Source organism: Oryctolagus cuniculus, chromosome X, assembly GCF_964237555.1.
Source record: "Oryctolagus cuniculus chromosome X, mOryCun1.1, whole genome shotgun sequence".
Classification (NCBI taxonomy): domain Eukaryota; kingdom Metazoa; phylum Chordata; class Mammalia; order Lagomorpha; family Leporidae; genus Oryctolagus; species Oryctolagus cuniculus.
In genome coordinates, this window is record NC_091453.1 from 130,524,779 (window position 1) to 130,551,778 (window position 27,000).

The window sequence follows — 27,000 nt, forward strand, 5'->3', positions numbered from 1 at the left end:
ACCGGGACTAGAACCCGGTGTGCCAGCGCCGCAAGGTGGAGGATTAGCCTAGTGAGCTGCGGCGCCGGCCATACTCTTTACTATAATGTATAAGATCATGCATAATCTGGCTTCTAACTACTTCTTTATTTGCATCTCTAACCACTCTCTTCCTTGGTTAATCCATTCCAGATACATCAACCTTCTTCCTGTTTGAATAAAGCCGTTGTCAACCTCAAGGTCTCTCCCCTTATCCTGTTCTATGAAAAATTGTTTTCTATCAAGAACTTAGGATGACTTCTTCCTTCCCATCATTCAGGTCTGAGCTCAAGTATTAGTGCCTGAGAAAAGCCTTCCCTGAACATCTTATACACATAACACATTAGCTGGTATCCTATCCCACCAACCGACCCAAACATTATTACATTGCTGTTTTATTTGCAACGAGCCCTCAAAATTATCTAAATTTTTTTAGTGCTGCAATTTTTATTCTTGTTATTCTGTGAACAGTAACATCTACTTAGGAAAACATTGTTGTAATATTTTCACTTTTTTCTTTTTTAAATTTTTATTAATATAAAGAAAAAGATTTAATATATTTCATAGATACAATTCTAAGAATATAATGATACTTCCATTCCTTACTCCCTTCCTCATCCCTTCCTCCCTCTTCATTCCTGTCTTTCTCTTTTCTTTTTAATTTTTGAGATAACATTTTAAAATTTACATTATAGTCAAAAGTATAAAGCTCAAATAAAGAGTCAATAAGTTAAAAGTAAAAAGACCCTAGTTCAGCAGAAATATCAGCAAGAACCATAAAAATAATGAAGTGAAAAGATGTCAATTTTATTCACGTGCAGTAAATTTTAAAATAAACACAGATCATTAAAACTATGGTAGTATTTCATTCTTATCCATTTGCTTGACAAAGATATAAAACAAACTTTGACAAAATTATATTTCCAGCAAATGGCTCAATATGTAGAGTCATTTTTGTTGTTTTTTTATTTTTTAAATTCTAGCTCCCACATACAAGGGAGAACATGTGGTATTCTTCTTTCTGTGTCTGACATACTTGAATCAACATGTTGTCCTCCAGTTGCATCCATTTTGATGAAAATCATAGAATTTCATTCTTTTTATAGTTGAATAATATTCCACTCTCTGTATTAACCACTTTTTCTTTATTCACCCATCTGATGATGGATACCCTAGCTGATTGCATATTTTGACTATTATGAACAGTGCTGCTATAAACATGGAGGTGCAGATACCTATTTGATGCATTGTGTGTATTTGCATGGGGGATATAGCTAATAGTGGGATTGTTGGATCATATTGCAAGTCTATTTCATAGCTTTCAAAGAAATTCCCATACTGTCTGCCACAGGTATATAGTAATTTACATTCCCATCAACAGTTTATAAAGAGATCCCCTGTCTACAAATTCTGGCCAGCCTTTGTTACTCTCTGTATTAGCTATAATAGTCATTCTGACAGGGTTGAGGTGATATCTTATTACGGTTTTGATGTGCATTTCCCTGATGGCTAGTGATGTTGAGAATTTTTTTTCACGTATTTTTGACCGTTTGTATTTACTCTTTGAGAACTTTATATTGAGGTCCTTTCCCCATTTGCTAACTAAACTGGTTATTTTTTTTATTGCTGAAAATTTTGAGTTGTTGATATAATCTGAATAGTATTCTTTGTCCATAGAGTAGCTTGAAAATATTTTCCCATTCTGTCAGCTCTCTCTTTACTCTATGGATTTTTACTTTGATAGGCAAAAGCTTTTGAGCTTTATATAATCCCATTTGCTTGGTTTTACTTTTGTTGCCTGTGCTTTGGTTGGGGGAGGGCTTTTCAAAGAAGGAATCTCCTACACTAATATCTTGAAATGTTTCCCTTACATTTTCTTCTAGCAACTTTATTGTCTCACATCTTAAATTTAGGAATTTGATCCATCTTGATGGATTTTCATATATGGTGAGAGATAGGGATCAAAATTAATTCTTCTACATATTTATAAAATTATATTTAAGGAATACAAACTTCATGCATTTCATATATACAAATTTGGGAACATGGTGATTCTTCCCACCCTACCTACCTCCCCCACCATTCTCCCACTTTTTTCCTCCTCCCTCACCAATTTCCATCTTATTGTTTTCAAAGATCTATCTTCAGTTAATTTTACACTCATAAGTTAACCTTACACTAAGTAGAGAGTTCACAGAACAGTATGAATAAAAAAGATAAAACTAAAACAAAAAAAATTGTTGTTGCACAACAGTCAATACAGTCAATCTATTCAAAATCATCACATCACAAAGTGTCAGTTTCACTCCTATAGATTATCTTTTAGGCACTCTATTCGTTACCACAGATCACGGAGAACATATGGTATTTGTCTTTTTGTGACTGGATTATTATACTCAGTATAATGGTTTCCAGGTGCAACCATTTTGTTGCAAATGACAGAATTTCATTTTTATACATTTGTAGTGTTACATAGTATATATATATATATATATATGTATATATATGCCATAATTTCTTTAACCAGTTATCAGTTGATAGACATCTGGGGTGATTCCATATCTTAGCTGATGTGAATTGAGCTGCAATGGGGGTAGAGATTATTCTTTCACATGCTGATTTCATTTCCCTTGGATAAACTCCCAGTAGTGGATAGCTGGCTCATATGATAGGTCAATATTAAGCTTTCTGAAGTTTCTCCATATTGTCTTCCACAGTGGTTGCACCAAACTACATACCCAACAACAGTGGATTAGGGTATTTGTCGATTTCCGCATAAGAGCCATTTTAACAGGGAGGGGGTGAGGTGAAACCTCATTACGGATTTGATTTGCATTTCCCTGATGGCTAGAGATCTTGACCGTTTTTTCTTGTGTCTGTTGGCCATTAGGATTTCCTCTTTTGAAAAATGCCTGTTTGAAGCATGAAGCAAGACCCCTACCTTACACCTTACACAAAAATCCACTCAACATGGATTAAAGATCTAAATCTACAAACCAACACCATCAAACTAATAGAGAACATCAGAGAAACCCTGCAAGACATAGGCACAGGCAAAGACTTCTTAGAAAAGACCCCAGAGGCACAGGCAGTCAAAGCCAAACTTAACTATTGGGATTGCATCAAATTGAGAAGTTTCTGTACTACAAAAGAAACAGTCAGGAAAGCGAAGAGGCAAACAACAGAATGGGAAAAATATTTGCAAATTATGCAACCGATAAAGGATTAAAAACCAGAATCTGCAAAGAGATCAAGAAAGTCACAACAACAAAACAAACAACCCACTTAAGAGATGGGCCAAGGTCAATAGACATTTTTCAAAAGAGGAAATCCAAATGGCCAACAGACATATAAAAAATGTTCAGGATCACTAGCAATCAGAGAAATGCAAATCAAAACCACAAGGAAGTTTCACCTCACCCCAGTTAGAATGGCTTACATACAGAAATCTACCAACAACAGGTGCAGGTGTGGATGAGGGGGAAAAGGGACACTAACCCACAGTTGGTGGGAATGCAAACTGGTCAAGCCACTATGGAAGTCAGTTTGGAGATTCCTCAGAAACCTGAATATAACCCTACCATTCAACCCAGCCATCCCACTCCTTGGAATTTACCCAAAGGAAATTAAATTGGCAAATAAAAGAGCTGTCTGCACCTCAATGTTTATTGCAGCTCAATTCATAATAGCTAAGACCTGGAACCAACCCAAATGCCCATCAACAGTAGACTGGATAAAGAAATTATGGGACATGTACTCTATAGAATACTATACAGCAATAACAATGAAATCCAGTCATTTGCAACAAAATGGAGGAATCTGGAAAACATGCTGAGTGAAATAAGCCAGTCCCAAAGGGACAAATATCATATGTTCTCCCTGATTGGTGACAACTAACTGAGCACCTAAAAGGAAACATGTAGAAGTGAAATGGACACTATGAGAAACAATGACTTGATCAGCCCTTGTCCTGACTGTTGAGGAACAACTTACTATTTTATTCCTTTTAGTATTTTTTGTTCTACTTAATACCATTGTTTGAACTCTTTAATTAACACACAATTATTCTTAGGCATTTAAATTTAATAGAAAAGTGTTCCCTGTTAAATATGAGTGGGAATAAGAAAGGGAGGAGATGTACAGTTTGGCACATGCTCACTTGGTCTTATCCCTAATGGTAGTTAGAACAGTGCCAGGGGATTCCAATTCAATCCCATCAAGGTGGCATGTACCAATGCCATCTCACTAGTCAAAGTGTTCAGTTTCAGTTCATAATTGATCATAATGATAGGATTGAGTGTCAAAGGGATCACATAAATAAGACTAGTGTCTGCTAACACTAACTGATAGAATTAAAATGGAGAGAACAATCTAACATGGGAAGCAGAATACACAGCAGACTCATAGAATGGCAGATGTCCTAAACAGCACTCTGGCCTCAGAATCAGCACTTAAGGCATCAGATCTGGCTAAAAAGCCCATGAGAGTTTCTCGGGCATGGAAAGCCAAGACACTGTGGCAAAAAATATGACCAAAATGAAAGATCTCTGTGAGATCCCAGCAGAAAGAACGGGCCACCAAAGAAGGAGGTACCTTTCTCTGAAGGGAGGAGAGAACTTCCACTTTGACTATGGCCTTCTCGAAATAAGATCAGAGTTGGCGAACTCAAGAGGATTCCATAGCCTTGGCAGCTCATGACAAGAGCCTTGGGTGATTACTGACGTCATAAATAAGAGTGGTACGTGTTAAGTCAACAGCAGGAGTCACTGTGCACTTACTCCTCATGTAGGATCTCTGTCCTTAATGTGTTGTACTATGTGAATTAATGGTATAACTAGTACTCAAACAGTACTTTATACTGTGTGTGGTGTAGGTTTTCCCAGATGTTCTCTAGTAATTCAATCATATCAGGTCATAGATTTTGGTCTCTGATCCATTTTAGTGGATTTTTGTGTAAGGTGTAAGGTAGGGGTCCTGCTTCATACTTCTGCACATGGAGATCCATTTTTCCTAGCACCATTTGTTGATGAGGCTGTCCTTGCTCCAGGGATTGGTTTTAACTCCTTGGTCAAAGATAAGTTGATTGTAGATATTTGGATTTATCTCTCAGTTTTTATTCTGTTCCATTGGTCTATACATCTGTTTTTGTGCCAGTACCAGGCTCTTTTGATTATAAGTGCCCTGTAGTATGTCTTGAGATCTGTATTGTTATGCCTCCTGGTTTATTTTTGTTGTGTAAAATTGCTTTAGCTATTTGTTTTTTTTTAAAACTTTTATTTAATGAATATAAATTTCCAAAGTACAGCTTATGGATTACAATGGCTGCCCCCCCATAACGTCCCTCCCACCCGCAACCCTCCCCTTTCCCACTCCCTCTCCCCTTCCATTCACATCAAGATTCATTTTCGTTTCTCTTTATATACAGAAGATCAGTTTAGCATACATTAAGTAAAGATTTCATCAGTTTGCTCACACACAGAAACATAAAGTGAAAAATACTGTTTGAGTACTAGTTATAGCATTAAATCTCAATGTACAGCACTTTAAGGACAAAGATCCTACATGAGGAGTAAGTGCACAGTAGAAAGAACGGGTCATCAAAGAAGGAGGTACCTTTCTCTGAAGGGAGGAGAGAACTTCCACTTTGACTATGACCTTGTCTAAATAAGATAAGAGTCAGTGAACTCAAAAGGCTTCCATAGCCTTGGCAGCTCATGACAAGAGCCTAGGTTGATTACTGATGCCATAAACAAGAGTGTCAATTTGTTAAGTCAACAACAGGAGTCACTGTGCTTTAGCTATTTGGTGTCTCTCATGCTTTCATATTAATTTTAGCATCATTGTTTCTAGATATGAGAAGAATGGTTTTGCTTTTTTTATGGGATTATGCTTTATCTACAATTTGCTTTGGGTGGTGTGGACATATTGATAATACTGATCCATGCAATCCATGAACATGGAAGATTTTTTCTCTTTTATTTGACTTCTTTTTTTTTTTTTTTTTTGACAGGCAGAGTGGACAGTGAGAGAGAGAGACAGAGAGAAAGGTCTTCCTTTTGCCATTGGTTCACTCTCCAATGGCCGCCACGGCCGGCGTGCTGCGGCCGGCGCATCGCGCTGATCCAATGGCAGGAGCCAGGTACTTATCCTGGTCTCCCATGGGGTGCAGGGCCCAAGGAATTGGGCCATCCTCCACTGCACTCCCGGGCCACAGCAGAGAGCTGGCCTGGAAGAGGGGCAACCGGGACAGAATCCGGCACCCCGACCAGGACTAGAACCTGGTGTGCCGGTGCTGCAAGGTGGAGGATCAGCCTAGTGAGCTGCGGCTCCAGCTTCTCTCTCTCTTTTTTTTTTTTGACTACTAATTCTTTCTTTAATGTTTTGTAATTTTCTTTGTAGAGCTCTTTGACATCCTTTTAGTTAAATATTTTGTAGCTATTGTTAGTTAATTGGATTGATTTTAGTAGCTCATCTCACCTATGACATTGTCTGTGTATATCTTGTTATTTACCAAACTCTTCTATGAGTTCTAATAGCCTCTTTGTGGAGTTTTTTGGATCCTCTATATATAGAATCATGTCATCTGTAAATTGGGATAGTTTGACCTCCACATTCCCAAATTATATTCCTTTGATTTCCTTTTCTTGCCTAATTGCTCTGGCTAAACAGAAACATAGAAAGAAACCCATCATCATGAAAGAATGTGAAGGCAAAAAATCCCCAGTAAGAGTACAAAAGAAATCCAAGTATACAATAGAAATATTCATGGAAAAATGTCAGGACCAAGTTCTAACTTATCAATAGTCACTTTGAATATAAATGGCCTAAACTGTCCAGTTAATAGATACAGATTGACCAAATGGATTAAAAAAACAAGACCCAAATATTTGCTGCCTACTAGAAACACATCTCTTCAACAAAGATACACGTAGATTGAAAGTGAACAAATGGAAAAAATATTCCATGCTAATGGAAAGCAAAAAAAGGGCAGTTGTATTCATCTTAATATCAGACAAAACAGACTTTAACACAAAAACCATTAAAAGAGATGAAAAAGGGCGCTATCAAATGATTAAAGGATAAATTCAACAGGAAGATGTGACTATAATAAACGTATATGCACCCAATGACAGGATGGTTGGCTATTTAAAAGAAATGTTACTGGATCTAAAGAGAGACATAGACTCCAATACAATAGTAACAAGGGATTTCAACACCCTACTTTCATCAGTGGATAGGTCAACCAAACAGAAATTCAACGAACAACAGAGCTAATCGACACTATGGACCACATGGGCCTAACTGATCTACAGAACTCTTCACCCTATACTTGAAAAATATACATTCTTCTCATCAGTGCATGGAACATTCTCTAGGACAGACCATAAACTAGCCATAAATCAACTCTAAGCAAATTCAAAAAAAATCAAAATCATGCCATGAATCTTCCTTGATCACAATGAATTGAAGCTGGAAATCAACAACTCAAAAATCTCTAGATCATATTCAAACACATGGAGACTAAACAACATGCTCTTGAATGAACAGTGGTTCATAGAAGAAATCAATAGAGACATAAAAATTACTGTAAAAGAATGAAGACAACAATACTTCATATCAAATTTTCATAAGGCTGGGTGAGTGGTGACAAATTCAATTCAAAGACGTTATGAAACATCTTTATTTTGCATTTATTCAGAAATGAGAGCTTTGCATGATACAGTATTCTGGGTTAACAGGCTTATTTCTCTTAAGACTTTGTCTGTATCTTCTCTTCTAGCTTGTAGGTTTTCTGATGAGAAGTCAGCTGTGAGTCTAATTGGAGATCCTCTGAAAGTGATCTGGCATTTCTCTCATGCACATTTTATAATCTTTTCTTTATGCTTTACTCTGAAATATTTGACTACAATGTATCCTGGTGAAGATCTTTTCTGGCCATGTCTGTTAGGAGTAGGAGTTCTATGTGCTTCCTGTACTTGGATGTCGCTGTCTTTCTTCAAAATAGGGAAGTATTTTGTAATTATTTAACTAAATATGCTTCCTAGATTATTCTCTGTTTCCACACCTTCATTAATTCCTAAGACCCGTATGTTTGGGTCATTTGATAGTATCCCACCATCTTGGAACTCTCTGACACTGTTTTTAAGTTTTCTAATTTCTCCTCCTCCTCCTCCTCCTCCACCTCCTCCTCCTCCTCCTCCTCCTTCTCCTTCTCCTTTTACTTCTTCTTCTTCTTTTATGGTCTGAGTGAATGATTTCCAAAGATTTGTCTTCTAGTCTTCTAGCTTGGATATTCTTTCTTCTGCCTCACCAAGTCTGTTGTTATGACTTTTCACCACATTTTTATTTGGTCTATGAAATTCTTCCTTTCTAATATTTCTTTTTGATTTTTCTTTAACATCTCAATTTCTTGGGAAAATTTTCATTCATATAATGTACGGTTTTCTTTAGTTTGTGGATTTGCTTTTGATTACTTATGAGTAATCCTATAATCAATTTTTTGAATTCGTTTTCCAGTATTTCATCAATCTCCTCATCCTCACATGCTAATACTGAAATGCTAATGTGTTCTTTTTGGGGGAGGATCATGGTGTCTTCCTTATTCTTGTTTCTGAAGGTATATGTCAGCACCCAGTGATTTCCCAGAAATCCAACTGCACCCTGTTTTTTCTCGGGCAGTCACAGTGTTTTCCCAATCTCAGCATCCAGAGTTCTCACAGTCAAGGAGTGCAAGGGGGTCCACTCGACCCCCTATCCTGTCCTGTCCACAGAACCTGAGGGGTTCCCAGAGCTGCTGCCTGTGTGTGTTCCACATCAGAGGATCAAGCCCAATCTTCACATCCAGACTAGAAGTCAGTGGGGAATGGAGGTTTTTCCCTCTGATAAAATCCCTGGACTACACATATGAAGAGTACCTGCCAGCTACAATCCAACTTGATTCATAATTGTTCTGTGCACACACAAGAGTCCCTGCAGCCGGCACTTCCCTTCCCTTGGGATGGCTTTCCCTCCCCACATGTTCCTGAGTGAGCACAAAGAAGCTGCTTCTATTTCCCCGCTGACAAGTTGTTGACAGTCCCCACCAATTGCACTCAAACTGCCTTGGTTGCCCCTGCTGACAGGATGGAGGCTGTCCCTGCTATTTGCTGGGTATGCACACAAGAGCTGGAGCAGCTGCTACCTGATTATGTCCAAGATGGTGCCAGCTCTCCCACAGTTGGCCGCAGGGCACTGATGTGGAGGGGCGAGATGGGGAAAGTGAGACATGCTACTTTTTTCCCCCTCTGGGTGAGCAGTCATCCTGCTCCCCTCAGGATTCTGGGATGGACTCAAAAATAGTGTTGTCCACTAGACTCTTCTTCCAACTGTATCAAGAGTGGCATGGACCCATGCAGTCTGACCTCATCTTGCTCTCCAGAGCTGGCACTTTTTCTGGATCCCAGCTTCTGGGTCCTTTGGTGTGTTCTTGTTGGTTTCTGTGTGTCTGCACCTTCCCCACAAGACCAAGGCATTTCCACTGCTTTTGCAGGACCTCTAACTGCAGATTCCCTTGCAGATTTACCCTGAGACTATACTTTCTCCACTTTTTTAAATACTAATTTCACCTAGCAAAGATCAGCCCACCCTGTCACTATTCTGCTGTCTCAGAACCCACCAATTCTTCTACATATATACATCCAGTTTAGCCAGTGCCATTTATTGAAAAGATTATCTTTTATCCAATGTGTGGTCTTAGCATTTTTTTCAAGCATCAGTTGACTGTATGTACATGGATTAATTTTTGGGCTGTCTACTCTATTCCATTGATATGTGTGTAAGTTTTTATGCCAGTATCATGCTGTTTTAACTACTATGCTACTGCAGTATGCTTTGATGTCAGGTACTTTGATACCCCAAGCTTAACTCCTCCTTCCTTCCTCCCTTCCTTCCTTCCTTCCTTCCTTCCTTCCTTCCTTCCCTCCTTCTTTCCTTCCTTCCTTCCTTTCTCAGGATTGCTTTGACCATTCTTGGTCTTTTGTGATTCCATTTGATTTTTAGGTTTATTTTTTCTAAATCTGTAAAGAATGTCATTGATATTTTTATATGGATTGCATTGAACCTATAGTCTATTTTAGGTTGCATAGACATTTTAATTATTTTAAATCTTCCAATCCATGAACAAAACTGTCTTTCCAATTTTTTTGTATGTCCATGGTGATTTGCTTCAACAATTTTTCACAATTTTCATTGCAGAGATGTCTCATTTGTTTGGTTAAATTTCTTCCTTAATATTTAAATTTTTTGAATTTGTGAATGGATTTATTTATTTTTTGAGTTCTCTTTAGGCAAGTTATTCATTAGCATATAAAAATCCTGCTTTTTGTATGTTTATTTTGTAACCAGCAAATTTACTGAATCAATTTATCTGTTTTAACAGCATTTTGATGGAGTGTTAACATTTTTCCATATACAGCACAATGCCATTCACAAACATAAATATTTTGACTCCTTCCTTTCCAGGTTTGATGTCTTTTATTCATTTCTCCTCTGTGGTGGAATGAGAAGGCCATGCCAAGGTGGCCGCTGGCAACTGAGCGTCAGTTACTCAGGAATGGCTTTGAATCCCACCTGGCAATGGAGCCTGCCTGGCAACAGGCTGTGATTGGATGGCTTTGAATCCCACCTGGCAATGGAGCCTGCCTGGTAACAGGCTGTGATTGGATGGCTTTGGAAACTGCCTGGCAACAGGCTGTGATTGGTTGGGGCATAGACTGCCCCTTGACCGGATTGGCTGGTCTTGGCTATATAAGATGTTGTACCAACTGAAATAAATGAGTCTGCGGACTGCTTGCCTCAAGCCCGCTTTCACCCGACTCCCGGAGTCTGTGTGGTGACTCCGCGCCTCTTGCCCCCACCACGCTCCTCCTCTCAGAAACGAATCCACTGTAACATTGTTGAGAAATCAACTGCAACACTCCTCCCTAATTATTCTTGCTAATACTTCTAATATTTTATTGAATAAAAGTGGTGAAAATGGACACTGTGTCTTGTTTCAGATCTGAGGGGACATGCTTTAATGTTTTCCCAAATTAGTATGATATTGGCTGTTGGTTTATCATAAAAAGCCTTTATAATTTTAAGGTATGTTCCTTCTGTACCTAATACATGGCTAGTGTTCATCACAAAGGTGTTGAATCTTATCAAATGCTTTCTCTGCATCTATTGAGATGACCTAAGGATTTTGTTCTTTATTTTGATGGAGTTTATTTGAAAATGTTGATGATCTTTGCTTCTCTGGGATGAATACTACTTGATCATTTTGTATTATCTTTCTGATGTTGTGTTGGATTTGGGTTTCTAGCATTTTTCTGAGATTTTTTGAATCTCTGTGTATCAAGCATACAGGTCTACAGTTTTATATTCCTGTTGTATATTTGTTTGGTTTCTGTATGAGTGATGATGGTCCTGTAAAAAGAGTTTGGCAGGGTTCCATCCTGTTCAATATTTTGGAATAGTTTTAAAAGTATTGGAGTTAGTTCTTGTTTAAATGCTTTATAATTTCAGTAATAAAGCTATTTTCCTTGATGGGAGACTTCTTGTTACTGCTTCAATCTCATTTCTTGTTATGCATCTATTTAGATTTTCTGCATCTTCTTGATTTAATCTTGGTAAACCTATATGTATTCAGGAATCTATCCATTTCTTTGAGGTTTTCCAATTTGTTAGTATGTAGTTGTTCATAGTATTTTCTTATGATCCCTGTTTTTTTTTTGTTTTTTTTTTTTTTTACATTTTAAGCTTTTATTTAGTGAGAGAAATCATAGGAGAGTGAGAGCTTTATCTTAGAGAGAGAGGTAAATCTGGGTTCATACCAAGCACCAGGAACCAGCCACATGGAAGAGCATCTAGGCATGAAGCCTAGGGTGGATGGCCCTAAAGGCCATGTGCCCTGGGGGTGCAGGGCTACAGCAAGCCCCCTCCTGGCAAGAGGCCAGGGAAAAGGACACACCATGTCCTAGGCTTTTAATCCACTTCTAAAGGGGAGTGGTTAATTAACCTGATTGGCTGGTGGGCACCCAGGTGTGGCCAGGTAGGGGGATGAGGTCCCACAGGGGTATGGTGAAGGTATCAGATAGGGCATGAGGTCACACAGGGGTGTGGTGAAGGTGTGGTCTTCCAGCTCACAAACCTGATTGATTTTAACCTATATACCTGTCTACTTCGTTCCCCCTTCAGACTCCATCCCTTAATCCTAAGGGAAGTTGATGGACATCGAATCATCACTTCTTCTTCTCTTTTTTTTTTTTTTTTGACAGGCAGAGTGGACAGTGAGAGAGAGAGAGAGACAGAGAGAAAGGTCTTCCTTTATCGTTGGTTCACCCTCCAATGGCCACCACGGCCGGCGCACTGTGGGGATCCAAAGCCAAGAGCCAGGTGCTTCTCCTGGTCTCCCACGCAGGTGCAGGGCCCAAGCACTTGAGCCATCCTCCACTGCCCTCCTGGGCCAGAGCAGAGAGCTAGACTGGAAGAGGGGCAATAGGGACAGAATCCGGCACCCTGACTGGGACTAGAACCCAGTGTGCCAGCACTGCAGGCGGAGGATTAGCCTATTGAGCCGCGGCGCAGGCGAATCATCCCTTCTGTAACTGCTTCCTGCTTATGAGGGGCATAGTGCAGGCCCTGCTTGTCTAGGTTCTGGAAGTCTCTGTCTATCCTATCTCACAAAGTTGCTTTGTGAGCTGGAGCAGTCTTGATCATTGCCAATGTCTGTGTCCTCTGCATGGTCAGTTACTCCCAGTTCAGAAACATATTAGTTTGTTAATTAGCATAAGCAAAACTGGAACAAAACCAATTATAAGTTGGGTGCCCCTTTAGATGAAAACAACATATCTTACAGATTTCCAGATAGTGTGTAGTGATAGGCTACCCTTATATAGATTATAAACCCATTTAGTTTGAGTACAGAGAATTATAGTAGAAGAACCCGGCCGGTGCCGCGGCTCACTAGGCTAATCCTCCGCCTTGCGGCGCTGGCACACCGGGTTCTAGTCCCGGTCGGGGCACCGGATTCTGTCCCGGTTGCCCCTCTTCCAGGCCAGCTCTCTGCTGTGGCCAGGAAGTGCAGTGGAGGATGGCCCAAGTCCTTGGGCCCTGCACCCCATGGGAGACCAGGATAAGTACCTGGCTCCTGCCATCAGATCAGCGAGGTGCGCCTGCCGCAGCGCGCCGGCCACGGTGGCCATTGGAGGGTAAACCAACAACAAAGGAAGACCTTTCTCTCTGTCTCTCTCTCCCACTGTCCACTCTGCCTATCAAAAAATAAATAAATAAAATAAAAATAAAAATATAGTAGAAGAACCCATTAGGTAGCTTTATCATCAATAACAGTTCCCAGAGATAATCAAGGAAGGCAAGTACAGCATGTTTGCCTTAAGGAGACAAAGGCAAAAGTTTTACTTATCCTTTTTGCTTTGAAGTACTTAAGGTTTCTGATTGGCTTCTAGGAACAGTCAGGCATGTCTTTTGCATTCACCTGTGAAGAGTTTGGAGGTAGAAGTTCGGCCGGCACCGTGGCTCACTAGGCTAATCCTCTGCCTGCAGTGCAGGTACTCTGGGTTCTAGTCCCGGTTGGGGCGCTGGTTCTGTCCCGGTTGCTCCCCTTCCAGTCCAGCTCTTTGCTGTGGCCCGGGAGGGCAGTGGAGGATGGCCCAAGTCCTTGGACCCTGCACCCGCATAGGAGACCAGGAGGAAGCACTTGGCTCCTGGCTTCGGATCGGCGCAGCACGCCGGCCTTAGCAGCCATTTGTGGGGTGAACCAACGGAAAGAAGACCTTTCTCTCTGTCTCTCTCTCACTCTAACTCTGCCTGTCAAAATAAAAAATAAAAAAAGAGGTAGAAGTTTAATCCTAATTTCATAGAGGTAGTCATGCTCAATAGCACCTGGTGAGGTCCCTTTAAATTGAAACTGATCTGAGAAGGATCTTCATACGAATGGCTTGCTCAGGAATTTCTAATGTTGGAGTTTTTGTCAAAAACTCCTTGATTCCTTGGAACACCTTTTGTAGCTCCCCTGTCCAGCACAGTGTCTGTTCCAGAGGCTTTTAAGCAAACACAAGGCTTAGAATCCAAATCCTGGAATAAATAATAACTTTTGTAGCTACCCTTTTTAATACAGAGTCTGTATCAGGGCCTCTTTAAAGCTATATACAAAAGCTTGGAATCCAAATCTTGGAATTCAAATTCCATAGAATCCTGTCATCAGCAATTCCCAATACTGGAGCTTTAGTTAGAAGCTCCTTAGTTCTCTGGCACAACTTTTGGAGCTACCCTTTTCTGTATGGTGTCTGTATCAGGGCATCTTTAAAGCTGTGTACAAAAGCTTGGAATCCAAAGGCCACAGAACTTTGCCATTTTCAGATATCTCCCCAGCTGCCTTTAAATATCTGACCCTATGTTAAAACATACGAGATAGGAATTTTACAGCAAGACATGTATCCAAGAATTTACATTTGAGGCACTTAATAAACTTTAATGAAATACCTAGGAATACAGGTAATGGAATTTGACACTTAGAAATAACTAGAACTTATGATGCATAATATCACACAATAGAACAAAATAAATCTTTGAGACTAAGTTTTACCATTAATGTTAATACTGTAGCTCTTATGAGAACAGAGGTCCTACATGGGAAGTTAGTACACAGTGACTCCTGTTGTTAATTTAACAATTAACACTCTTATGTGTGACGTCAGTGATCACCTGAGGCTCTTGACATGAGCTGCCTAGGCTATGGAAGCCTTCTGAGTTTCACAAACTCCATCAATATTTAGACAAGGCCACAAGCAAGGTGGAAGTTCTCTCCTCCCTCTGGAGAAAAGGACATTCTTCTTTGATGGCCACTCTTTTCCCACTGGGGTCTCTCACCCAGGGGGGTTCTCTAAGTAAGGACACTTTTTGCTCAAGTGTCCTGGCTTTCCACACCTGAAATGCTCTTGTGGGCTTTTTAACCAGACCAGAATGCCTTTAGGGCTGACAGCAACCTGTCTGGCCTCTTTCCTTGCTGTCCCATGGAGTCTCTGTTCTGTTCTGTCACTTCACTGAAAATTTCTTAGTCAGCCCTCTGGAAACATGGTTCTTCCTTTGTTTTACTGATATCTTTCTGCAGCTGAGGTCAGTGCAGCTTCTTACTAATCAGCCATTTTGGACATCCTCCCCCCTTATTTGAAATAATTTTGCTGACTTGTTATTTTACATATCACCCTTATCCCCAACTTACATTTCCAATATTATGGTGGCGAAAGCTAAGTCTATCCTCTTCACCATTACACCACCAGAGCCCCAGTAGGTCATCCATAAATGGCTGTTGAATGAATGAATAAATTCCCAAATGACTTAGGCTTGGCATGCAACCAAAGGGACAGGCAAAACAAAGGAGCTTTAGATCATCAGAAATTTAATAAAGTGTGACAACACACAAGTTTCTGAGAACAATGGCAAAAAACACTGAGCCAAGAAACCATAACTCTTGGCCTCCAGCCTCCTAACAGCATATATACTTATGCCATGAATCCAAGAAAATCTCCAATTCTGACAGAAACCTCCCCTAATGAATTTACTGATAGGATGTTGTTGAGTAATATTGATCACTGTGGTCCATCTTGTCCTTTTCATGTGTAACTCCAGGAGTAATTCTATACTCACATCATTGGAAATTGTTTTTGCTTCTATAAGCAACTGACTGTTCTTTTTTTACCTTTTGAATACCGAGCATCATATAATGAAGAGTTGTTTTCTCTTAGTGACTGCTTTGAAAAAGTCTTAAGCTAACCTGAGAGTTCAAAAATCTCATAGCATGCATTGTATATACAAACTTACCCCTGGATCCCTTGTTTTCCTTGTTAATCTTATTTTCCCTTGACTCTCACCTTCTGATTTTTTAATATCTAGTTGTGGGGTGGGTGTTGTAGCATAGAAAATTACGCTGTCATATGGGATATCCACATCTCATATCCCAGTGCCTGTGACTGAATTTCCCTTTGCTTCCAATCTAGCTTTCTGTTAATGCAGCAGAAAATGGCTCAACTACTTAGGTCATTGCATTTCATATGGGAGACCTAGATGGAGTTTCTGGCTCCTGGATTTGGCCTGACTGAGCCCCAGTTATTGTACTATTGTGGGCATTTGGAGAGTGAACCAGCAGATGGAAATCTCTCCTCTCCTCTCCCTCTCCCTCTCCCTCTCCCTCTCCCTTTCAAATAAATAAAAATAAACTTTAAAATTCTAATTATATTACAAATTCTCATAAAAAGCATGTATTTATATATTTATTCATCACAAGTGGCAGCTTAACCTGCTCCACAACACCAATTACTTACAGGTGCTTTTAACTTTTTTCTTGATTTCATTTTTGAAAACAAAATAAATAACCTCCTCAGCTTATTTTGCAGATACAAAATGGCTGTTGTTGGTACAGAAATCTATTGAAAGTGTAGAAAGTGGATAAAACAGCAGTTTCCAATGAATTGGTCTGCATCTATCAAGGGGTGGTAAGGAATCTGAAACTGAGCCAGGGGTTGCAGAACATTCCTAACTTGCTGTCCTCACCTTCAACTAATAATTAAACATTAGCAGCAATGGTTCCTGATCCCACTCATCCTACCATCAGACAGAAAACCCATATAAGGACTTAATTCTGTAGACAATGGGTAGCTATTGAATAGTTTTAGGAAAAGTGATCCTAAGATTCTGAAATGTTAGAAGCAAATTTTAGAGAAGTAAGAATTGAATCAGAGTAATTTACTGAGAAGCTGTTAAAATAAGCCAGGCTAGATTTAATAATGGCTATATTATTTATGGTTCAATCAAGGAAACAGAAACCACTCTAAATTTTTGTAAGAATAAGTGGAATGCCAAGACGTGATTTCAAGGGAGATAGAATTTTTGAGCCAAGTTGCATTAAGATGAGTGAATCCAGAAATATGCAATAGCAGGAAACTGTTAACACCCCAGGTTGAAGGGACAAAGAATGGAGCCGGTATTTCCAGAGTCCTGGGGCAGAGTTACCTGGTGGAAACTGGAACTATGGATGGCTTTTCTATGAGAGATGGAGTTATTGAGGAGAAAGATGCAGTTCAAAGCAGAAAGAGGTGAACAAAATACATTCGTTGAATATCTCACATATTCTCACCCACAAATATCCTTCCACGAGACACAAGAGCTTAGGAAATGTAGCCTGAAAAACAAAGTAGAACATAGGAAAGTTTAGAAAGGTTCTCAGTGTAAATGGACCAGCACAAAGGCTTATACCAAGGTGGTTGCTATGAGGATACAGAAGAGAAGATGAAGTTAAAAGTTAATTAGAAGTAAATTAAAGAGCCATAGCTGTGGTGTAGCGGGTTAAGCTGCTCCCTACTGTGCCAGCATCCTATATGGGCACTGGTTTAAGAGCTGGCTGCTCCACTTCAGATCCAGCTTTCTAGTAATGTGCCTGGGAAGGTAGTGGAGGATGGCCCAGGTGCTTGGGCCTTTGCATCCACTTGGGATACCCAGATGAAACTCCTGGCTCCTGGCTTTGGCCTGGCCAAGTCCCAGCCAATGCAGCCATTTGGGGAGTACACCAACAGATGTAGATCCCCCCCACAACACACACACATGCACACATACACACATACTCTCTCTCTCTCTGTCTCTCCATCTCTCTGTATATCTGCCTTCAAATAAATAAATAAGAAGGAAAGAAAGAAAATACACAGGAGTGCTGAACATGTATTTCTGATTATGATGTCTGGTGGATTACTCACAGTGTTCTTGTACAGAGTATGAAAATAAGGCTGGTCTGAGCCTTGATGAGGTGTAGATGCCCGTTGGAGCTCTAAAAGAAGGAACCTCTGAGACAGCAATATACTCAACTCTGAAACTTAGGACAGATGTCAGAGTAGAGAAAAGGAATGAATGATATTAGGCAGGGAGTGTATGTTGACACAGGTGAGAAGTTTGGATCATCTGTGATACAGTCTTGAGGAGCACTCACATTCAACTGTTAGAAAACAGAAGGCCGGCGCAGTGGCTCAATAGGCTAATCCTTCACCTGCGGCGCCAGCACACCGGGTTCTAGTCTCGGTCGGGGCACCAGATTCTGTCCCAGTTGCCCCTCTTCCAGGCCAGCTCTCTGCTGTGGCCAGGGAGTGCAATGGAGGATGGCCCAAGTCCTTGGGCCCTGCACCCCATGGGAGACCAGGATAAGTACCTGGCTCCTGCCATCGGATCAGTGCCGTGCACCGGCCGCAGCACGCTGGCCACGGCAGCCATTGGAGGGTGAACCAACGGCAAAAGGAAGACCTTTCTCTCTGTCTCTCTCTCACTGTCCACTCTGCCTGTCAAAAATAAAAAAATTAAAAAGAAAACAGAAAACTGGGAGGGCTCACCCAGGAGAAAGTGAAGCATGAAGACAAAGCAAAGAGCATTACGTGGTAGAAGATTCTAAGACTTCTATCCTAGTGACTTTGGACAAACCCAGCACTCTTGTCTCCCTCATTCCTCTCCTCATTGCAATCATCCTCTACTTTTCTCTCTACCCTGTGACATTTCAATTTGAGAGCTAGTAAGCCCTGCTGTGAACATTGATGGTGTCAAGCAACATAAACTGAGCACCTCTCACCCTCTCTGACAGTTTTCTGGGTAACGTTAGGGTCACCAAGATGGCACATAAGCAACATTAGTCTTTTGAGATAAAAGTGAGCTAAATGAGTTTTCACATACAAAGACTTACTGTTACATAAAAACATTTCTTGTGGGACCAGAACATGGAAAGACAGATGTGTGAGGCCTTAGAGAGAGCTATAAGACAAGTTTCTCCCAGGAGAATTTAGCTGATGCTAAAGAAAGATGAGTCTGAGAATGGACGACAGAAGTGCCACCCATGAAGCCTTAGAGTTACAGATGACTGACAGAAATAGGGCCTGCTCTGGAGCTGCTTTAATGAATTCAAACCACAACCAGTAGAAGACCAGGAGGCAGAATAAGGATATTAGGGCTAAGAAAGGGTATGAGGTGCTGGAGGTAAGAAGGAAGGTGGCCTGATCTTATGCTTCTCATCCCTGGCCTGGTTTGCTGAGCATTTCAACATGCATGATTCTAATAGGGCTACACACCAAGCCTGAGCTCACATCACCCTAACCAAAGTAGCCCCCAATCATTTTCTACCACACTTTGCTAGTGAATCTTCTTTGCAGCATTTATAAGTCCTGGCATAATCTAATTTGGTCATTTATTGATGTCCCCTTCAGAGATATAAGCTCTCAGAAGTTTTGTACCCCTAGTGCCTTGACCTTTCTAGCACAAAATTAGTGACTAATTCACATCTAGAAAGGGTTTGCAATGCGGTTCAAATTTTACAGCTGGGAAACCAAGGCCCAGAAACACAAAAAGACTGTGCCAAGATTGCATAGTCAAGTGGGGGCCAAGCTGGAACTAGAATCCAGGCCTTCTGATGCTCATTATGTCCCAGCCACATTATTCCATGAAGGAGACTTCAGGCCACCAAGAGAGAGGTAAACTCATGTACAGTGGCCACAGCACAGCTCTGAAATCCAAGAAGTGGATTCCAATCCAATTCCTTTGTTGACTATGTGACATTCAACAAGTTACTTCACTTTTTGTAGCCTCCATTTCTGGTGAGGCAATCTGGACCTAACAAGGTTGTTGGAAAGACTCACTCAGTTCACAGAAGCATCCTGCAAAAAGATCCAGCCTCCTCTCCTGTGGTCTTTGGTGAGTGGAACTTAGAACTGTTAGGAAAGAAAAAAAGCTGTTTCTGAGACCTACGTTGGCATTCCCTTTTCAGTCATCTGGGGGTCTGTGAGTAGCCATGAGTCTCTCTTTTTTTAAGATTCATTTATTAGTCTGAAAAAGCCACATAGAAGGGGAGAGAGAGAGAGACAGAGAGAGAGAGAGAGAATGAATCTTCCATTCATTGCTCCAAATGGCTGCAATGGCTAGGGATGAGCTGATCTGAAGCCAGGAGCCAAGAGATTCTTCCGGATCTCCCACATGGGTGCAGGGCCCCAAAGACCTGGGCCATCTTCTACTACTTTCCCAGGCGCATTAGCAAGGAGCTAGATAGAAAGTGGACCAGCTGGGACTTGAACCGGCACCTCTATGGGATGCCAGTACCACAGGCAGCAGCTTTACTCACTAAACATGGTGCTGGTCCCAGCCATCAGCTTCTGCCTGATCTGTAGCAACTGCTAGGGTTGACTCTGGAGGGGTGGAGCAACACCAGCAAGACAACTCACCTGGCTTATCCATATGGAGGGAAAGGAAATGCAAGAAGTGTGGTATTCCCTGAGAGGCATACACAGGCAGGTGAAACCACAAGGAATATGGGTGATTCAAGATCCCAGGACCAGATAGTCATTGGCAGCTAAACTCTGTCATTCATGGATTTGATGGTGATCTTAGGTAGGACCTTATTTTATCTGGTCCTTATTTTCCTCCTGAAGGACATGTTACGCCTTCCCCTTCCCCCCTTTCTTCCCCTCCTCCCGCCCCATTTCTTCACTTTTGCTGAGATCCTTGGTGTTGAACTAGACCCTTCCAGACTCCTTGCAAAGGAAATGGCAAAGCAGGTAAGCTTCACAGGGCAGCTTGTGAAACAAATGAGAGGAAAGTTCCCAGAGGCTTCAAAGAGTCCCCTACTGTTCTGCCAGCTGTCTTCTACCTCCCCTGGTAGTGGCAAATTCCCTCCTTAACCAGATAAAGACTCAGCTCTGAATCTGCCCTTTGCACATTCTCCTTGGACACTGTTGCCAACCGCTTCGCTTCGAATAAAGCAACCTGTCTCTGTCGAGGTTGGTCCCTGTCTCATTTTTCTTTTTTATTTTCTGGGGGTACAAAAGGCCAGAACCCTGAGCTATTCCAAACCTAATACCTCCTTTGTATAATTAAGACCTCATAGAACCCTTCCATTGCTACACTCCTCCCTGTTTGGTAGTCACAGCCCTACCTTGATCTACGCAGTTTTCTTAATTTATTAAGAGGACAAGGGACTCTGGCTGCTGGAGCTGAACCACTACCCCAGCTGTGGAAAATGTCAGACGGAACAGTAGGCAGACCACAGGCCTTGGAGGTAAAAAGCCACTTAGATTGTAAAAGACATTACCAACTTTAGGCACAGGTTTATGTCTGGCTTGCACAAAAAGTAATATTGTTTCTTTCTGCCTTCTTTCTAATCAATAGTAAATGAAACATTCTGTGTGGAAGGGCTTTGGAATTCACAGAATGTCAACTTTGGTGTCTTAACCAGTCCTTAGGACTCAGTTAATGACAGAGCAGTAAAATGTGAATAGAGGAACCTGCTGGACTGTCATCTTTAAGGACCACACAACACTATGCTTCTAATCTCCATGGTATCCAGAAAAGGTCACTGTGGCTGAGTTTCAACGTGGCAGAGCACATGAGTCTCACATTTGGAAGTAGGTTCACTGGCTGAGGGAAGGGAGAACTCCAGAACTACTAATGGAAAAACGATGTCTTTAATTAAGCTTCTGAAAGTTTCTGTTTGAAACACCTTATCAACCAGTTCATGTCTACAAGATGCCAAACAACCTGTTGTTAGGAAACTGGCGCAGTTTTAGCCAGGTGGCCACATGGCCCAGCCACCTGAGCCAGGCTCCACCCCCATCCTAATGGGATTCCTGATCCTGCTTCCCTGCCCGCCCTCAGGCGAAGTTTTAAAAGGGCCTGTTCCTTTTTTTTTTTTTTTTCCTGCTCTCTTGGCTCTTGGTTCTTCTCTCTTGGCTCTGCTCTCCTCTCTCCTCTTCTCTGCTCTATCTTCTCTCCTTGCTAGCTCCTCTCCTCTCTGTTTCTCTCTTATATTCTCTTTCTCTCTTTTTCCTTCGCCGCCCCATCACTCCGGTCTGTAGGGTGTTCCCCAATAAACCCTTTCCCTTACTCTGGTGTCCAGTGTGTTTTGCGATGGCTAACATTAAGATATAACACCTGTCACTTGTGGCTCTCACATGGTTCTTTATGTGCCTTCTTCAGAACACTTTTAGGATCAATGTCCAAGTTTCTGGTGTGTAAACAATGCTAGAAATTCTGTCTCAGGAATGGGACATCACTTAGAGCATGCTAAAGAAACATGGGAATTAAGCAAGATGGACATCCTGGATCACAGTTGTAGGATACAAAATGAGACACCAAGCTAAACTCAGGGAAATCAATAAGGCAGTGCCAGACTTGGGGACAGGTAGTGCACAAGAAAGGAGGGACAGCCCATGATCAGGCATGCAAGCTGGACTTTTCTGGGACAAGTGATTTAGTTTTCTTGCCTGTGTCTGATAGCAACTGTCCCATCTGTGTGCCTACCCACTTTTATAAAGAAAACAAAGTGCTCATAATTGGCAGGTTGTTCTGATCATTTCTATTAGAAGGGTGATTTGATTGCAAAAGTGCAAGAAGAAACTGTTGAGATGATGAATATATTTTGTACCTCATGGTTTTTAGGAGGTTATGTATTTGTCACAACTCTCTGAAATGTCTTTCAGTATTTCAACAAAAAAGTAAGCAGAAAATCTGCAACAACATGATTCACCATGGTGACTTCATTAAAAAATACAGAATATATACCCCAATTAGCAGAATAAACATTCTCCTCAAGTATGCCTGGAATATCTACTAATATAAATGGCATTTAGGGCCATAAAACAGACCTTACTATTTGAAAAAGAATAGATATAACAAAAATTCATGTTCTCTGGCCATCATGTGATTAAACTCAAATTTTTAAAAAGATACCTAAAAAAGGCCAAATAATGGGAAATTTAACATATGCGCTGAACCATGAATCAAATATGGATTCTCAGGAGCAATTAAAGTACATTAAATTGAGAATAAAAATACAAAATTTGTGAGATTTTTCAAAAGCTGCACTTCAGAAAAAAGGCATAGCATATTTTAAATGTTGGTATTAGAATGTAAGATCAAAAGACAATAATCTGAACTTCCCTAATAGGAAGCTAAAGAGGAGTAAGTTAAATATAAATCAATCAAAGAGGAATCACCTCCCTCCCATTTTACATGCATGTATGCACACACAAACACATCTCATGAGAGGCTGATTTATTTCCATCATCACCAAGAGTGCATTATGTCAGTATAAAATCCAACATCTGCTCAGTGGCTGGGTATTGAATGCCCACATTCCAATAGATGACGTAGGACATCTTGACTGCTAGGCCAACTCCCAGACACTTCCTTTTTTGCTATGAATTACATTATTAAATTTGACCCAATGCACCAGGGGAAAACCACTCTCACTGTCCTAGCCTTCATAGACAATCAAAATTTTTGTAAGAAGTGGTGCATTAGCAGGGAGCTGGGTATTGAACCCTCACACTCCAATACAAGACATGGGGCTGGGACCGGCCCTGTGGTGCAGTAGGTTAAGGTTCTACCTCTGGCACTGGCATCCCATATGGATGCCAGTTCCTGTCCCGGCTACTCCTCTTTCAATCCAGCTCCCTACTAATGTGCCTGGGAAAGCAGTGGTGGATGGCCCCTGCACCCCCCTGGGAGACCTGGAAGAAGCTCTTGGCTCCTGGCTTAGGATAGGCTCAGCTCAGTTTCAGCTGTTGCAGACATTTTGGGGGGCTTGAACCAGTGGATGGGAGAGCTTTCTCTTTGTCTCTTCCTCTCTGTAACTCTACCTTTCAAATAAACAAACATATTTTTTTAAATGCAGGGCTTCTTATGGGCCAGCTCAGTTGCCAGGCCCTTCCTTTTTGTTGATTCACATTATACATTTCTTCCCGATGCACCAGGGGCAAACCACTCCGACGGCCCTGGCCTTCATATGCAATCTGTTCATAACCAATTTTTTCTTTTTAAGATATATTTATTTATTTATTATTTGAAAGACAGAGTTACAGAGAAAGGGAGAGACAAAGAGATCTTCCATCTGCTGGTTCACTCACCAGATGGTCACAGTGGCCGTGGCTGGGCCAGGCTAAAGCCAGGAGGCAAGAGCTTCATCTGGGTCTCTCGTGTGGATGGCAAAGGCCCAAACACTTGGGCCATCTTCTGCTGCTTTCCCTAGGGCATTAGTAGGGAGCTGGATCAGAAGCGGAGCAGCTGGGACATGAACTGATATCTATATGGATGCTGGTACCATAGGCTGTGGCTTAACCTGCTATGCCACAGCGCAGACCCAATCCCAAATTTTACCAAGAAAGTGGCCTAGGGGCCTCCACTGTGGCTTAGTAGCTTAAGTCTCTGCCTGTGGCACTGGCATCCCATATGGGTGTCAGTTAGAGTCCTGGATACTCCACTTCCAATCCAGCTCCCTGCTAATGCGCCTGGGAAAGCAGTGGAAGATGGTCCAAGTGTTTGGGCCCCTGCACCCATGTGACAGAGCTGGAAGAAGCTCCAGGCTCCTAGTTTTGGCCTGGCACAGCCCCAGCCATTGCGATCATTTGGGTAGTGAGCTAGTGGATGGAAGACCTCGCTCTCTGTCTCTCTCTCTGTAACTCTGCCACTCAAGTAAATAAATAAATGAAAAAGAAAAGGGAGGGAGGGAGGGAGGGAGGGAGGAAGGAGGGAAGGAGGGAAGGAGGGAGGGAGGGAGGGAGGGAGGAAGACCTAATCAGTTTTGGGTCTGTAGCCTCCCAATAGCATTGTGTTAGTCCTTGATGTTCCTCAACTTGTAGTGGGTGAATGTTTTGGTGTCTTAAGTTGCTTACAGCACAGGGCAGGATGTAACACTCACCATTGTGAGGTAAGTGGTCCAGAGGTGATGTTTTTCTCTGAGTTCACAGAGGGATGGCGCTGTCATCCCACAAACCTTACCACATCCCAGTTCTGGCCAGCTACACTCTGATGGTGCTACCTTGTCCCCACCACCTGCAAACACGTGAGAAGCATCAGACATTTTTCAACACTAGTGGGGAGATAGTGTTGAGGAGGAAAGTTGGGTTCAGGGCTCAGTGCAAACCAGGCCTTCCCCCCACCCGTGACTGGCTGGCTGTGCACCTGTGCGGCCGGCCTTCAGCCCTGCACGACACACCTCTGCCTTCCCACACACCCCTCTCCCCTCCTGCCTCCCACCCTCCGGTACGCACATGTACACACACACGCACACACATTTCACCAGAGGCTCATTTATTTTAATCATCACAATGAGTTCACGATGTTCGGGCTAAACCCAACATCTGTTTACTGGCCATTTCCCTCTGCCGGGACCACTGGTATCTTTTCGGATGATCCCAGAGCCCCCTGGCTCGGTGTGGCGCTTAAGGCGGTCTGGGCCACACTGGAGGTGCTGGGACCATCCGGGCTACTTTGGCAGCGGACTGGCACGTTCTGATGGGCTTTCTTGTTCAGACAGTAATAAACCATGATGGGTTTGAGCCCTTTGGCTTTCCTGGGTTTCTTCGGAGAGCTGCGCCTGGGGCTGCGCCTGGGGCTGCGCTTGGGGCTGACGGTCTTTCGCCCTCGAACACGCACACCTGCTCGGCCTCTGCGTTCTGCAAGGAGAGCAGGGAGGTCAGAGAAGGGCTTTGGTTTGGGAACACAGGTGGAGGAGGCATGGGAACAGGGACTTCCGGGAAGGGTTCGGGATGAGTGGAGGTTGGAGAGAGACCAGGACAGGGTACGAGTCTCGGGAGGGAGGAGCCAAGCGGAAGACGAGGAGGAGCTCGTGTGGGTCGGCTCACCTTGGCGTTGCCGCCGGGCCTGGGTCGAGGGCCGCCGGGCCTGGGTCGAGGAGACTTTCCTCGTTCTGCTCCCATTGGATCTTGCAGCTCGCTGCCGGCTTGTCTTCTCCATCGCAGCTCTGCCCAGTGGTCTACTCCAGGCCCTCAGTGCCCCCCTATTTATACTCTTGCCAGCGTGGCGCTGGGCCACACCCTTGGCCTTTGTTGGGTCATCCAGTCATTCTCCAGTCATCCAAACCTGACCGGGAGCGGCTTCGACATCACAATGCAGCACCTGCACATGCCCGTGGGGGGATGAGATGAGGCTGAGGGAGCCAACAAATTCTGGGTGCGGAAGGGGGAATGTGGTTGGCACCGCTCAAGAGCTTTCCCGTGCTGACATGGCCCCTCCTCATGACTCCATGCTCAGTTCTGGTGGTGGAACACGTGGCAAGGGAGAGGGTGTTTCCTCCATCTTCATGGTTGTCACCCCATTCAGTGGTTCATTCTGTTCTCGCTCACCTTCTACTACACGCCAGCTCTGGCATGCCTTGTGTGAAACACTTTCAGACTAATCAGGCATAGTTAAGTCGATGTGGAATTGGGAATCAACTCACTTCCCTTCTTTTTTTAAAAAACTTTTATTTAATAAATATAAATTTCCGAAGTACAACTTTTGGATTATAGTGGCTTCCCCCCCATAACCACCCCCCTCCCACCCGCAACCATCCCATCTCCCACTCCTTCTCCCATCCCATTCTTCATCACAATTCATTTTCAATTATCTTTATATACAGAAGATCAACTTAGTATATACTAAGTAAAGATTTCAACAGACTGAACCCACACAGACACACAAAGTATAGAGTACTGTTTGGGTAGTAGTTTTACCATTAATTTGCATAGTACAACACATTAAGGACAGAGGTCATACGTGGGGAGCAGGTGCAGTGACTCCTGTTGTTGATTTAACAATTGACACTCTTATTTACTTCCCTTCTAAAAACGTATTCATGCACTTTAAAGACCACTCAACTCTTAGTTACTGCCACAAATTTTCTATCCCCCTCTCACTTACCCAGAGTACATAGAGGTCTGTTTTCATTTTGTTTTCAAGGATGCAGTCACTGTCTTTCATGCTTTAAGATTTCAATTAATAGACCTGCTCCAGCTGGCCTCTTAATATTGGTTAAAATCTTGGTGGAAGAGTGTGATGCGTATCATACTAGATGTAGTACCTAAGGTAGTTAACAGGGTAGGGGGTGAAGAGGAAGATATTTTTGTAACGCAAACTCTGCAGACTGCTTAC